We start from the raw sequence: 17,422 nt of genomic DNA, 5'->3' as shown, positions 1-17,422 counted from the left end.
TCGACTAGAAACCTAATCGAGGTAAAAGAGAATTACCACGATTTTTACGAACCAAAGATTACATGAGTAGGGGGACTTGATTTAGTTAAAGATTACGATATCGAGATCATTAACGCCCTTGCGGTACCTAAAACGATCCAAAGTGTCTAAACGTGTCATGCGAGTTCACGAGGCCTATCCACTAATTCTAACCGTTCTAATCGGGGATAAATCAATCAATAAGGAAATGCGTAATCAATTGAAATCATAAATGGCAATCCTAGAATGGTCTCTAAAATGAAAATCAATCAAAATACTCAAATCCTAGTAAAGCCCTAAAGGCTTGTTCATTTTAAAGGATTGTGTTGGTTTTTGGAGTTTTAGAGTTTTTTAGGGGTTAATACCCCTTTTGGGGTTTTTTAGGGGTTAAAATCACTTTTATTCCTAAACTAAGGAGTCTTCTAAAGAACTACTACTTGAGTACCTAAAACAATTTAAATTTCACTCAAAGTGGGTGGCCACAAGTGTTCTAAACCATTCTGTGAATGTTTAGAATTTTTTATTTTTTTTTTGGGAAAATTTTTTTATTGAATTTGTCATTTGCCCGAACTTCAATTTTTATTCTGAAAATTTTTATGAATTTTTTCAGGATTTTTTTGGGTATTTAGAATTTTTCAAATATTTATGAATTTTCTGAATTTTTTAAAAGATTTTTTCCAATTTTTTTTTATGAATTTTCTGAATTTTCCTGAATTTTCTAATTTTCTGATTTTTTTATGGATTTTGTAAAAAAAATTCTGATTTTTTTATTATTTTCTGTTTTTTATATTTATTTTCTTTTAATTTTATTCTAGGGTCGAACCGGACTGGTTCGGACTGGTCCAACCAAATTGGATTGGCCTGAACTAGCTTCTAGCCTTCCCCAGCAGGGAACGATGCCAAACAGCGCCGTTCTCTTCTTCTTCTTTGTGGCATTTATTCGAGCACCTAATATGCCTATGGCATCTATAGCATTCTACTTCCACGACCACTTTGGCCGCTGCTCCGACAACCCTCCGCCATGCCCTAGCCACCATAAACGATCATAAGCCTTCATCTAATGACCTTCTACCATCCTTCTCTATTGGATCATCACTAAGGGTGCGAATGGTAACCATTCTGCTCCAGAAATCAAATTCTTGCCAGAAATTGATTTCTGGAATTCTTGCCAGAAATTGATTTTTGGAGGAGAAATCTGTTTGGTAAAAACATGACTAATTCTGCTCCAGAAATTGATTTCTGGAACAGAAATCTATTTTGATTTGTTGATTTTTTTTGCACCTAAAAAAATTTAAATTTTACTCAAAGTGGATGGCCACATGTATTATAAGTCATTCTGTAAAGTTTTGAAATTTTTGATTTTTTTTAATTTTTTTTTGGCACCTAAAAAATTTTAAATTTCACTCAAAGTGGGTGGCCACAGGTATTCTAAGCCATTTTGTGAAGTTTTGAATTTTTTTATTTTTTATTTTATTATTATTTTTATTTTTTTGGGCACCTCAAAAAATTTAAATTTTACTCAAAGTGGGTGGCTATAGATATTCTAAGCCATTCTGTGAAGTTTTGAATTTTTTTTATTTTTTTATTTTTTTGGGCACCTCAAAAAATTTAAATTTCACTCAAAGTGGGTGGCCATAGGTATTTTAAGCTATTTTATGAAGTTTTGAAATTTTTTATTTTTTTATTTATTTTATTTTTTTTTTACACCTAAAAAAATTTAAATTTCACTCAAAGTGGGTGGCCACAGGTATTCTAAACCATTCTGTAAAATTTTTTATTTTTTATTTTTTGATTTTTTTTGGCACCTCAAAAAATTTAAATTTTACTTAAAGTGAGCGGCCACATGTATTCAAAGCCATTTTGTAAAATTTTGAAGTTTTTGATTTTTTTTTATTTTTTTGGGCACCTAAAAAAATTTAAATTTCACTGAATGTGGGTGACCACGGGTATTTTAAGCCATTCTGTGAAATTTTGAAATTTTTAATTTTTTGATTTTTTTTGGCACCTCAAAAAGTTTAAATTTCACTCAAAGTGGATGGCCACAGGTATTCTAAGCCATTTTGTGAAATTTTGAAATTTTTGATTTTTTCATTTTTTGAAATTTTTTATTTCTTGTAAAAAAGAAAATTTGGGCTAGAATGCATTCCGGAAGAGAGAAGCTATAAAAAGTAGCTTCTCTTTTTTGGGCCAAAACTCATTCTGGAAGCAAAAATTCATTCTAGAGCAAAAAAAAGAATGAAGTTTTACCAAACGCGTTTTTATTCCAAAATGCAAAAATTGCTCCAGAATGCATTCCAAAATTATTTTAACAAACGCATTTCTGTTCCGAAATGCATTCTGGAGCAGAATTTCTGCTCCAGAATGGATTCCATGCGTGCCCTAAACTTCCCCTAACCGTCGGTTCACGAGCTTAAACATCATTGTCTAAAACTATGCTAACCTAGCCTACTTGGTATTCAAATCAGCAATCAAAACTTCCTATCCGTTCTAACCAATCATAACATGCATTTAAGCTTAAAATGAGCAAGATGAACTGACTTGAATAGCATTATGCCATGAAGAAACGCTCTGGTAATGTTTTCTAGCTCCGGCGAAGGAATTTTGAGGGTCGACTCTATGCAAATGCCAAATCACCGATCCAAAATGTATTAATCGAACAAGAAATGTATTAGAAACATGAAGGAGGAACTAATAAGCACCATAGAAACGAGCAAATTCAAAAATCAGACACGAATCAACTCGGGAAGTCATTTTGCCATTCTGATGAACAGGTGATGTGCATATGGGAAGAGTTTTTACCTTCGTCGTTGGGGAGCAAAATCGCATTTCCGAACCACCGGCGGGTGACGATCCAGTCCCTTTGCACTTGCTCTATCAACTCACAGTCTTGGATTTGCTGAGAAAGTCCTAGATTGAGCAATCTAGGTCGTGTTTTACCCATTCACAATCAGCTTTCTCGCCGGAGCTTAGAGGGGGAGATCATGATCACCGGCCGATCATGGTCAAGGCAGCACCGGACACTCAGTTGTAGGATCTCTATCCTCTCCCTTTCACTTTCTCTCTTTCGTTTTCTCTCTCCCTTTCCTCTCTTTCTCTATGGCTTTTTGGCGAATAGATGGTCTCCCTGGGAACTGATTTTCCCACCCCTTTTGATCACCTTGCCGGCGCCGTTCCGAGGACTAACCGACTCCCCAATCGGTTAGATCCGTTAGGGATAAACAGTTGGAGATTCTCTTTGACACATGCTAAAAGTAGGGAAATAAGTTGGCCAAGGGGCGGGCCAAGCAGATTTTTCTCCCTTTTCCCAGTCTGAAATTGAGTCGGGTAAGGGAGATGAAGACCCGGGACGGGTCGGGTAAAACACAAATTTAACCTCAAATTTAGGCTCCTTGACACATTTTACCCTAGAATATGGGTTCAATTTGAATTTTCATTTCAATTAGGCCAAAAATCCCCAAATTTGAATTCGGTTCAGTTGGGTTTTTGTTCAATTGAGTGTCCAAATGACCTAATTAGGCAAAATTGAGGTCAAAATTGAATTACCCATGCTTAATTAACCCTAGGGAAAGTATGAGCTTTGATTGAAAATTTCAAATTGAATGAAATCCCCAATTTAGATCTTAAAATCCCTAATTTTTCAATTAATTTTGGGGTTTTTTGATATTTTCATCAAATTGTGAAATTGGACTGACCAATGTAAAATTCAAGGTCCCAGAATCAACTATTGTGAAGACACTATAACCCAAAAATGACTAGAAATGGCTTAATTGGATTTTTTGTTCAATTAGAATATGAAATTGCACAAATTTGGGGAAAACATATCCCTAATTGAAATTTTGTAAAATTGACATGGCAGGGATAAAATTGGAATTAAAATAAGACTAATGACTATTTTTGTGGAATTTTTGAATTCTATTTGGTATTTTTCTTGATTTTCTTCCTAATTTTATTAAACGAAATTAAGGAAAAATTAAATAAAAATTATTTTTTTATTTAGAAATAGGTTCCTAAGCATGGCCAAGGTTCCTAATCCTAATTTTGTGATTTTTATATAAATTTGAAAAAATAAACAAAAAAATCATGTGTCAACAACTGCCCATCTTTGAGATTAAGCTCGTTAGAGGTTAATCTCAAAGACAATGTGACACCTGAGTCTTAAGTGACTCAATTGTAAAGATATATGAAAATTTCAAAATAACTGATTAGGGATCTTTGCTCAAAAATCCTGTTCAAATCCAATTTTTCTACTTTGATGCTTTTGATGAACTTCTTGATGATCGAGAGAGAAAAAGGAACTTACTTGCTCATGAGAGTTTCATTGTTGATTATTTCAAGGAGTAGAGTGATGATTGTGATGAATATGATTTTGATCTTGTGGTTTAAGGACAAACCCACCAATCCCGTGATTTAAGGATAAACCCACTAATCCCGTGATTTAAGGATAAACCCACTAACCCGGTAGTTTAAGGATAAACCCACAAACCCCATGATTTAAGAATAAACCCACTAACCCTGTGAAAATTTAGGGTTTAAGGAAAGACCTACAACCATTTGAAAATTTAGGATTTAAGGAAAAACCGACAACCATTTGAAAATTTAGGGTTTAAAGATAGACCCACAACCATTTGAAAATTTAGAATTTAAGGAAAAACCCAAAACCATATGAAAATTTAAGGCTTAAAGATAAACCTACAACCATTTAAAAATTTAGGATTTAAGGAAAGACCCAAAATCATTTGAAAATTTGGGTGATTTTGATCTCAAAACATGTACTATCTGTTCTAATACATTTAGACAATCAAATTTCCTTCGAAAGGATATATTTGAGCAAATTACTTGAAATTTTTCAAGAAATGCTTATAATGATCAATTGGAGACCTTCATTACAAATGAATTATCTCAATCTATGAACTGGTTTTTTTTTTCTTTATATGTTGATACGAGAATCACTTTGTATTTCTCAATTTATCTCTCATAACCAATCCTCGGGTATTCAGAGATATTCACAATGCATACAATTTGATTTATCCGATAAGGTCTTTTAAAAGGATCGTAGCGCAGGCTTGGTCAATGGCTATTCTAAGGATAGGCATTTTGAGGTTAAGAAAGAATTTCATCGTCTTCTTATTCGCTTCAGGTCTACAAATCAAGAACCTCGAGGATAAGACAAGACAAGATTGCCCACATTTCTTTAAGTGATGGCTTCTAATATAAAATCATATTTTCACTCTCAACATCTCAATCAGAAAAATCTTTGGGGAGATGTTGTAATGTTGATATTGGGTAGGCTCAAAAGGCTCATTTGTTTTTTAATTCAGGGGTTTTTGTGAAATTGGTGATCTTCTTGGCATCACCACCTTTTCTCTCATCCACTAAGGATCCTTTCTTCTTTTCATGATCATAAGAGTCCTCTAGATGCTCATCATGGTCTTTTCTTTCCAACTTCTAGCTTTTGTGATTTTTGATTTTTCCACAACTTTTGTCTTTGCTTTTGTTGTCATTTTTTTAACTCTCTTTTGAACTCTCTTTCTTTTTCCTTTTCTCATTTTTTCTGGGTATCGGCTTTACTTTTACCAGGCACATTATTTTTTCATGCCCTTGGTTCTCATTGCATTTGCATTTCTGATTCTTTTGGTTTTTGACCTTTTGAGCTCTAAGAACTCTTTGTCATGCCTTTTTGTTGCCATCAATCTGAAGTGGATCATATGCTCTGCCCCAGTGTGAGGAGATGATCACCAATTTGAGTTTAAAAATGAATGTTCAAGCTTAATTGGGCTTTGTAAAAGATAATGTGTTTGGGATAGAAAATAAGATGTTCTTCTTCCTTTTGGGATGTTTTGAACTTCCATATGATTTCATTCAAAGCTTATCACAAAAAGATTGATACAAGTGTATGCAATAGAATCTTTCTTAATCATTTTCTCCTAAAAATGTCAACTACAAACCTCCTAATTTGCTTCAATGTGAGGTGGTTCTTAACAGGATTATTTTGAGAAACTTCTCCATCTTTTAGGCTCAAATTTGGCTTGCAATGGATAATCATGTGTTTGGGATAATGAAATGATTGCCTTTCATCATTTCATTCATGTAATCACTGCAAATACCCCCTATCTCCTTTGGATGAGGCTATCTCTCTCTTTTGACGTCCACTCTTTTGTTTTTCTCGAGTGTATAAGGGACGTGTTTGAATATGCCTTACCTTTCCTCATCCGAAGGTCTTTCCATTTGATTTCATCCAAAAATTTTCTTTGAATATTTCAAGACTTTTTATCAAATCATCCTCTTTGGGGAATTCTGATGTTTAACGCATGCTTAAAGAATGGATGTTCAAACCTTTTTGGTTAAAACACTTTGAGATTATCTTTGAAATGATTTGTTTTGATCTCATGATAATCTGCTTGGGAAGGAAAACTCAATCTTTTTTGGAAAAGTAAACTTTTTGAACCTAAGTTCATGAGTTAGGGATACTTACCTGACCGGCTTAATAGGATCCCTGTAAAAAAAAAAAACAAGTGTCAAAATATGGTCTTGTATTGTTCATTCCAAACTGAAACGATACAACCAACCTCTTGTCTGCTTTGGCTTGAGTATCCATGAAATACTGTCTTTCAAATTTCTTATTTTGATTTGCCCCACTTGGGGAATTGGACTTCCTTTGAATGACAATTCTTTTTAAAGATTCAATTTCTTTTCCAAAATGAAATGGAATACTTACCTTTTCAACTTGGTGGAAATCCTGCAGAGATTAAAAATCAAGTGTTAAAATTCATTTGCACAACGCTTATTACCAATTGGAACAATACTGCCAACATTTTGTGTGCTCTGATTTAGTTCCATTGGGGATTCATTTTTCATGATTTCCTTTCTTTCGGATTCCCTGAGGATGACAATTTGGAAAAAGGAAGACTGTATTAATGAATGACATTAAGGAGAGTAAATTAGAACGACACGTTCCTTTACCTTTTTACCAACTCCATTGGAGAATTTAAAATCTCACATCGTCTTAACTCCTTTGGGATTCTTTGGAAGAGGGGCTTTCTCCAATTTTGACCTCTTTGGGATTATCATCATTACTCAAATTAATGGTAACTGCATTTTCTTGTGTAAGTGGTTTTGTCTCTTCATGTCGAATCCATTCCTTCCTGACCCACTCTTCATCTTCATCAACTTCCTTAATATCACAATTGATTTCCTCCGAAAGATTTGGGCCACATAATAACCTATTATGAATATGTTCATGCTCATGCTCCAATGCAGAAGCGTCCTTCACTTCATATATGATGACATTGACAGAGTTCTCTTCAAACAGGTTGGGGAGGATTGGCTCTTCATTGGCTAACTAAAGTAATTTGGAAGGCCTAGGGAAAGTTTTCTTGATGTGAATCTAATGATAGGGAAGCTTTTTAGCCTTACCCTTCTATACTGTCGGATTAATAACACGAGCACCTCGGCCTCGATAGTTTCCGTGACCATAGCCTTGACCTCGACCTTGGCCTCCATGATGGTCATTAGAACTTTCTCCTATGTAGCCAACTCCATACCTCTTTTTGGCCACAGGTGGAGTGATTGGTTCTTTGATTCCTTGGGCATTTGCCCAAAGTCCATCTCCAGGGACAAACCCATATTGACAAAATATCCTTCTGGTCATGATTGATGGTGACGAAAGTTTTGCATTCCTCATAACACTACCCGCGGGTACATGCACCATTGAGATCATTTCGAATGAATGATAACTTGGCTCTTCTTTTACTTCGGGCTCTATATACAGTATCGCACTTTCCTTATAGGTTGCGAAGTCCGTCTCTCCGTGCACGGTGATCATCTTCCCATCAATAACAAACCTAACCTTCTGATGTAGGCTTAATGGAATAGCTCCCGTAATGTGAATCCATGGCCTTCCTAGCAATAGATTGAAGGTCCTTGGAATGTCAACAACTTGGAAATTAATCAGAAACAGAGCGGGACCAATGAACACCACCAACTCGATGTCCCCAATAATATCCTTCTTCATGCCATCAAACGATCTCACAATTACATTCGTTGGTTTAATGGATTCCTCACTTATCCCTAATAGATGTAGTGTGTCTAATGGGCATAGGTTGAGAGCAGAGTCATTATCAATTAGCACCCAAGATACTTCCTTGCCCTTGCATTTGACTGCGATATATAAGGGTTTGTTATGCGAGCGGCCATCCATGGGAAAATCTTCATCTGAGAAGGCAATTTGACCCTTAAGGAGAACGGTGCCAACAAAGTCTTCCAATTGTACCTCATTAATAGTCTCTGGCACGTGTACCTCATTGAGAAGCTTCATAAGGACAATTTTATGTATTTCAGACGTTCAAGTAGAGAAATCTGTGCCGGCATCTTCCTTAATTGTTCTATGACTTCAACTTCACTTGTTTTCATGATGGATAGGAGTTGCTTGGCATCTTTCTCTGTCACTCCTTTCTTTTCCATCTCTTCCACTTTTGGGGCATAACATCTACCCGATCAAGTAATGGCATCAACTTCTTTCGCAGAATAGTCTCATGGCACACATTTGGTGTTGAACTCAACTTTCGAGGGTAGAGCAATCACCACCGGTTGTGATTCACTTTCCTCAATCTTTAACTCGTTGATAGGGAGTTGGATAGTGATTGGCTTCACATGACATTTTTCCTCTCCATACTCGTCAACTTCATACAGCTTGACCACGAATGGCGTAATCACGGACACTATACCTTCATCATTCACTTCGTCCATTCTACCCCAACCACCGGGTATGATAATTTCATTTTTGAAGGCCCATGGAGAAGGCATGTATTTGACATGAAAGTTAGAGCGACCGCTATCTTGACCCAACAAATCCATGGTCTCGGCTCGCTTATTTGCCTCATGAATGAATCGTCTGCCACCTTATCGAATCTTCTCTTTTTCTTGTTCTTCTTTGTCTTATTTCTCCTCAAGGTTTATCTTGTCATTTTGAGTTTCATCCATACCGCCTCACCCATCGGGCACGGTAACTTCAACTTGAATGTCCATGAAAGAGGTGTATAGTTAACTTGGAAGTTATACTTCCCAGAATCTTCACCCAAGGTGTCTATTACCTCACCATTCTGATGTGCTTCACGATGGAACCGAGCATCACCACGACGGGCGGCCTTTACCTTGGCTTTGTATTTGTCATCTTCCTCGGATTCAACTTTCTCATTTTCATCACAAATCATGCTTATCACATTGTATTCCGGAAAAGGATTCTGATGCACGTTTGGTTCCGATTCTTGGAAGTTGAGAATCTTCCTATCCATAAGTTGTTGAACTTTAATTTTTAAAGTGAGGCAATTGTCCACATCATGCCCCCTTCCTCCCATGTGATACACACAGGTTTTAGACTCATCGAATCTAGGGAACCTTGGAGAATGTTCTCTTGGCACTTCTTTAGCCACTATGCGCCCCTCGAGAAGCATGGGTAGCAATTTTGATAAAGGACGAAGCAACGGTGTGAATGGCTTCATAGGCCTCTTTCTTGGCTTGGATGGCTTTGTATTTTTTCCAAGAGGTGTTGGGTTGTTTCTGAGATGGTACTGAATAAGCATTTGGACTTGTCATAACTGATACTTCATGAGCGAGCTCTTTATCCTTCCTCATAGGGTAGGACCTCCGTGTTAATGCTTCTTGGTTCTTCCTTTCCTTTATTCCTCATTCTATTCTTTCTCCCACTTTTACCAACATGGTAAATGTTTGACAACCCGATACATGCAGCTTGTCATGATACTCACATGGTAATGACTTCAGGAAGAGTTCAATGAGTTTATCTTCATTAATTACAGGCTTAACTTGCGAAGCAACGGCCTTCCACCTTTGTGCAAAAGCTCGAAATCCTTCGTTTCTTTTCTTTTCCGTTCTCATGAGATTTTCTCTTGTTGGCAATACTTCGACATTGAATTTATATTGTCGCAAAAACTCTCCAGCTAGATGATCTCATTCGCAAAAGTCCTCGATGTCAAGAGCGGTATACCATGCTAGAGTTGCCCCTTTTAGACTATATTGAAAAGTGCTAATGAGAAGGGGCGTGTTATTGGAATACCTCGCCATCTTGCGGAGGTAGTATTTCAAGAGGCTTTTCGGGCAACCAAATCCGTCATATTTGCTCACAAATTCAGGTTCTTTGTAGTTCTTTGAGACGACCACCTTTGCATATGGCGAGAACTTATCGAATCTTTGCAACTCGTAGCCTCAACTTGCGATAGGGGTGATCGGTTCCCAGTCCGGTCCGGTTCCAAGGTGGAACGGGACCGAGAGAACCGGTTCCCAATTTTGGGAACCACGGACCGGACCGGTTGGTTCTAGGACCGGGAACCGGACCCGACCACCGGTCCGGTCCGGTCCGGTCCAATGGAACCGGTCACTTATAGTTTAGTTTTTTTTTTTTTTGGTTAAACACTTAAGATTTGGTTCACATTTTATTAATTTTGTCAATGAATTTATGTCAATGAAGTTTACTTAGTGTTTAATTCACATGTTACTAATTTTTATCAATAAATTTATGATAATGAAGTTCACTTAGAGTTTAGTTCACATTTTATAAAAAAATTTTAAAGAAAAAAAAATATATATATATATATATTAAATAGTCGGTCCATTCCGGTCGGTCCGGTCCGGTCCGGTCCGATTCCCCCTTGGAACCGGGAACCGGACCAAACCTGTCGGTCCAATCCGGTCCCGGTTTGGGCGGTCCAAGTTGCTCACCCCTAACTTGCGAGGCATTCTTTAATTTTGGCTAATCTTTTGGATTCTTCCTCATCCTTGGATCTAGAAGGGATTTTCTTTGATGTACCATCTTCTTCTAAGTTCACCACTTCGGGTGTTGTTTTTGGAAGATTTTCTTGCATTGGATCTTTATTCTGGTTTTGATCACCATGAGATGTTTCTCCAGCATTTGAGGTATTAGTATTGGGGACCGTTGGATAAGACCATCTTGCAGCAATGATAAAAGCCTTCATTTTTGCCATCATAGTAGCCATCTGATTCATTTGGTTCTCAACTTCTGCCAAGCGATTACGGGTTTCTTCTTCTGCTATCCTTGCTTGTAATGGGTCTAAACTCGCGTTCTTCTTTCTTCCGTTGTTACATCACCTGTTTTGAAGATATAAAACGTTAGCATGAAGAAACAACAGTTACAACCTATATTCTCCCAATTATATGATTTATTTTTTATTAACAAAGATAATAACTTTTATACAAACCTTAGCCTTGTGCATTAAAATTTATCAATTTTTATCTCAAGAAATCATATAATTCAAAGAATCATAATCCATGGTGATTTCTTTTCAAATTGTTAACCAAATCTCATCGAATTTACTAGTCGAATGATTATTTCAATTTTGTATATGAAATTTGAAAGTTTTCATTACAATACTTTCAAACTAAAATGGGGAAACTAATTCAATCAAGTCTAGGCTTCTTATTAGCTAAGGTAGCTTCTGCGTCTTCATTCCATTCCCTAATCCGAGGTTCCCATTCTTCCACATCAATCACCACTTCCTCGGGAATATATGGCTTCACACTGTTTGTATTGGGAACAATGTATTATGGTACGTATGGCTCATCAAGGTTTGGCGTAACACTCAATGGCACATATGGCTCAACATCAATCGGTCGCTTGTCTTCTAGCCACTTGATATACTCCTTTGATGCTAACTAAAGCTTCATTTTCCCTTTCAAACCTTCGGGTCATTCCATCCCTTGCTCGGATGATTTCTTCAAGGAATGAACGATATTGTCAACCTTCTTTTGTATCCTTCTCTTTTCTTCTTCAGGTAAAGTTCCTCTTGGTATCTCAAATGCAAACTCTTATGGATGCCACATGGGTGGGATTTGTTATATCATCCCAAATTGCCGCACAACTCTCAACGGGCAATAAGCAATACCTCCGTTCAAGCCAAGTAGAGGTACCATATTACCTTCTTTGCATGTAATTTTGGCCTTGGTTATCTTTGGTCAACTTATCCACCATCGGAATTGTTCGGGGGTTAGGGCTCTAATGAAATTGGCCCATTCAAAGAAGGAGTATTTTAGCAACTTATCTTGAATCCTAATGTATCTCTCAATCGGATTCACTGACGAACTAATCTCTTGAATGCTCATAAAATGTCCCCACGATTGAAGATAGGAGAAGAACCATGGAGAGAGTAGCCCAGTAGATGCTTGAAATATACTCTTCTCATTGTTTTGGAACCTATTTAAGGAGATAATGGTTTCAGCTAGAAGCATACTAGAGAAATCCCACTTGAGACAAGCCTGCCTCGTGATTATGGCCACTAAAGGATCTAACCCTGTTTTGGATACGGGAAATAGATTAAACCCGAAGAAAGCTAGAAGAAAGACCCTAGCAGAAGTGTTTCCCATTTCTTGTTACAGCTAATACACTCACAGGTTTTAACCCAATTGGAGGCTCTATGATCCTAGGTTTGAAATCAATTCCGATGGCGGCCTTATATTCTTCCAGGGTCGCCACCATTTCATTTTCTCCAAGTAAGAAGGTTGCGTTAGTAGTTTCCCAAAAATGAGCCAAGGCTTGGATCATGCTAACTTGGTGTTTGACATTGATTAGCTCAAATACGTATCCGAGTATTTCTTTGATGTAATCTTGATTTTCTTTGGTCATGTTCTCCCGCCATGCAAGGAGCTCCTTTTGTGGAATTGGAATCACTTGAATATTTAGTTTCCCCATTTTGAGTCTAAAGATTGCAAAATGATTCATAGTTAATCACCATAGATTACTAACAAGTTTTAAAACTTCCATCTTAACCATATTTTCTTTTTGGGGCAAAATGGAAACAAGAAGGATTTGTACACTTTAAAAAAGTAATACAAATGTCATCATAAGTCCATTTTATGCCTTAAAAGAACACGAGTAAAAATGGGAACAAAACCACTGTTTGAGATGAATGCCTCTTTCCTATACTCCGTTAAGGCCAAAAAGACTCAACTTGTAATTTGCAAGTTCCAAATACGTCGAAATGGACAATTCATTCCTTAAATGACAAAGGCTATTGACACATGATGTTTACAATCTTTTGAATCAAAGTGACCTTCATCATCATCTTTTGGGATGACAATGACCATTTGGTTTATAATGGAAATTTGTCATAAGCCTTTACATTTCATCTAAATTGCAAAAATAACCCAATGGAGTATAAAACCCTAATCATTCATTTCAACCTAAAAGGGACATTCGAATCAGTCATTGTTTGTTGTCTTAGACATTTCGTTCATGTTGTCTAAATAACTTGCATAATTTAAAGAGAAGAGTAAGGAACGATACTTACGCCTAGCCTACTTGGTATTCAGATCATCAATCAAAATTTCCTATCCGTTCTAACCAATCATAACATGCATTTAAGCTTAAAATGAGCAAGATGAACCGACTTGAATAGCATTATGCCATGAAGAAATGCTCTGGTAATGTTTACCAACTCCGGTGAAGGAATTTTGAGGGCCAACTCGATGCAAATGCCAAATCACAGATCCAAAATGCATTAATCGAACAAGAAATGGATTAGAAACATGAAGGAGGAACTAATAAGCACCATAGAAACGAGAAAATTCAAAAAACACACATGAATTAGCTCGGGAAGTCACTTTGGCATTCTGACAAACAGGTGATGTGCATATGGGAAGAGTTTTTACCTTCGTCGTTGGGAAGTAAAATCAAATTTCCAAACCACCAGCGGGCGATGATCCAGTCCCTTTGCACTTGCTCTGTAACGCCCCCACCTCTGGGTTATTAGTGCGACGTTCCGTTCATTATTATCTTTGATTAAACACAAGCGGAAGCAATTAATTCGAGACAATCACAATCAGAACAAACAACGGGGTTACGACAAATATCATGAGCAAACATTATATTTACAGCACACGCAAGCATATTTTACAACCCAACTTACGGGTCTTAACCGATTTTAGCCGTTTATACACAACAAAAGTTATGGCTTTGGTGTCCTAAGCCCACTACTATGGCTTCTATGCTTCTAGATTCCTCAAACTCCAACATAGCTCATACTCCCCTTCCCGCCGCTATCCGCTCGGCTGTCTTACACCCCTCCCGTGGCGCCCCCTAAAGCCGGCCCGCCATTTCCACCAAAGGGGTCATTGTACCCGCGCAGGGGTCCAACCAAGTCGCCATTTGACTAGCGGTACCACGCCACGTAAGTGTAGAGGACCAAGTTCTCAAGGCCCTCATTAACCATAACATAGGTAATAACCTAAGGGTAGGCCCGACCGGCGTTCACGGGTGTCGATAGCATTGACCACCTCAACTTTCATCTTTACAGGGGTACCGAAACGGGTCGGGGGAGATGCCATCTTACGGACCTGAAAAGGAAAACAACGGGGGATGAGTCGGGGAGACCCAATAAGTGAACTCACTAATGTTAAGTGAGGAGGAATCGATCGCCGTTAACATGAGTTCACCCTTACTGCACCGGCGTCAATAGCAAATCAATAGCAAAGTACATGCCAACAACAAGAGAACATCAAGCATGTCTATTACACGTGAGTATCACCAATCAAGTTTCGGTTTTTATCATATGTTAACCGTGAATAACAAGAGAAGCCTTTCTCGCAACCAAGTCATACTTGACTCTTGCAAAACGTGAGAAATATACACGTCTCAAGTATATACAAGACATAAGATGAAACAATCAACGATCATTCACAAGTCTGAAAACGGTCCAAGCAAACCACATCACATCAAATACAAAACATAGGCAATACATGGAAAGAACCTACCACAACCAATCAAATGACCGAACACGGTCCAAGCAAACCACGTCACAACGCATCTCATCTTCCTTTCTCGACATTAGGGAATTCACTTACTCTACTGGACAAGGCGAGATTTTATGGGGACCAAATAGTGACGTGAGAATGAAATAGTGATTGGCGTGAGCAAGAGGAAGAACCGGCTGGTGGGTAGGCATGTGAGAGAGGGTGAGTGGCATGAGAATGAGAGATGAGAGAGGAAGAGGAGATGGTGCATCGTAACTAAGGGGGGACCAAGCCTATTTATAGGCAAACCCAACTTGCTCACCAAGTTAAGAGTCAAAACTTGCTCCCCAAGTTCTTGACTCTCTAGAATCCTCCAAGCTCTTATAATTCACTTGCCACATGGTCCAATCACCTTCATTCAAGTGTCACCTATAATTAAAGAAAATCTTATCAAATCTTAGGCCTAATAATTTGAGTGTCTAATTGACTACCAAGTGTCCTACTAGGGTTATAATGCCCTAAGTTAGGGCACATGAGTCACCCTATACATTAAATTCCAGAATGACACTTAAGTCCTTGCATTAATGTCTATAGGGACACATAAGCTATTCATGAAGAAAAGACAAATGTCATGATGAAATTACCCATAAAGTCTAATACTATCATTATCTAGATCTTGAAAATCTTGGCTATTAATGAAGAAGAGCCAAAAGACCATGATGAAATGGCCTTGAAAGTCTTAGCCATTAATTTGGCTTCTTGAGCAAGATTTAATTCTAGCCACATAATCTAAGCTTGGGCTCTAAGTTTCAATCTAGAGTTTGTGATGACCTATAGGAGCAATTAAGATCCTAAAACTTGGTCCTCAAGTTGCAATTGGCCCTAAAGTCTAAGCTTTATAATTAAGCTTCTTGTGCAAGCCTTTAATTTGAGGCCATTCATTTCCAACTTGGCCTTCAAGTTTCTACCTTAGGGTCATTATGCCCTATTCATTCAAGGCCTAAATAAATCATGATGATCTCTCTTTCTCTCTCTCTTTGGCCGTGAGCCATCTCGCTAGGCATGAATGATGGTCTTGGTCCTCAAGACTCAATTATAAAAGCCTTCTAGAAGAACACATTTCAGCTTCTGCCACCACATGTAAAGCCTCATTTCCCCCTTCATATGACCTCCAATCAAAGTATAACATATCTCATTTATAAACCTTAGAATGTGCACATTAAGTAATCAGAAGAACTCAAGTCCAAATTCCCAAGGTTTCACGTGAGAAATGGTGCATCTTTGGAATCTGATAAAACTGGGCAGTTTTGCATTGTTCAAGAAATCGGACTTGAAAACATAGTAAATGGACTCAGAAAATTCTCAAATTTGAATATGTCATAAAAAAGCCTTAACAAAAATTTCCCATGAAGAACACAAAATCTGAATCTTTCTGTAAACATAAATTTTAGTAGCTCAAAGACAGACTAAAAACAGTTCGCTGAAATATAACCCTTGCTTCTGAAAGCAAGCTCTTTCCAGAATCCAAATCATCTCCAAAAATTTCCACATTTATGTACGTTATAGAGGAAGAAGTTCTTAACAACTTTTGTGAAGGTAGTTTATTCAAATTCGGCCCAGAAAAGTTTGTATAAAATCGAGAAAGTGTAAATATCATATAAATACCCATTCTTGGTAGTTTTACACGGTCCGAAAATGAGGTGATCGTCCAACCCAAATCAAGTCCAAAAATTCTGAAATTAAAATATGTTAAACTTGAAGATATTTGGAACAACTTTAAAGAAGGAAATTTCTGGAAATTCGGTTAATAAAGTTATCCACAAAAATAACAAAACGAGGTGGTACCAGGGACTTGAAACTGGGTTTTCTAGAACAAGAGTAAAAATTAGTTCCGATTGGGAAAACCACCAAATTTAATCCATAGTCATTTCCTGGAGACTGAAATTGAGGATGTTCATGCTCTATCAGCACATGGTCTTGGATTTGCTGAGAAAGTCCTAGATTGAGCAGTCTAGGTCGTGTTTTACCCATTCACAATTAGCTTTTTGGCCGGAGCTTGGAGCGGGAGATCACAACCACCAACCAATTCGCTGGCGCTCTTCCGGTCAAGGTGGCACCGGACACTCGGTTGTTGGATCTCTACCCTTTCCCTTTCACTTTCTCACGTTCGTTTTCTCTCTCCCTTTCCTCTCTTTCTCTCTAGCTTTTTGTCAAACAGATGGTCTCCCTGGGAACTGGTTTTCCCACCCCTTTTGATCACCTTGCCGAGGCCATTTCGAGCACTAACCGACTTCCCAGTCGGTTAGATCTGTTAGGGATAGACAGCTGGAGATATCTCAACTGTCAATTCTCTTTGAAACGTGCTAAAAGTAGGGGAAATAAGTCGGCAAAGGGGCGGGTTGAGCAGATTTTTCTCCCTTTTCCCAATCTGAAACTAAGTCGAGTAAGGGAGATGAAGACCCGAGTCAGGTCGGATCAGATCCGACCGACCCAACTGACCCGGATTGATTAAATTTGCAAATTAAACCCCCATTTGACCCATTTTTGCGATTTTAACCCCAAATTTAGGCTCCTTGACACATTTTACCCTAGATTATGGGTTTAATTTGAATTTTCATTTCAATTAGGCCAAAAATCCCCAAATTTGAAT

Source organism: Syzygium oleosum, unplaced genomic scaffold, assembly GCF_021117445.2.
Source record: "Syzygium oleosum isolate NSW1041296 unplaced genomic scaffold, Sole_v2.1 Sole_v2.26, whole genome shotgun sequence".
Classification (NCBI taxonomy): Eukaryota; Viridiplantae; Streptophyta; class Magnoliopsida; order Myrtales; family Myrtaceae; genus Syzygium; species Syzygium oleosum.
Note: the sequence above shows the minus strand (reverse complement) of the source record.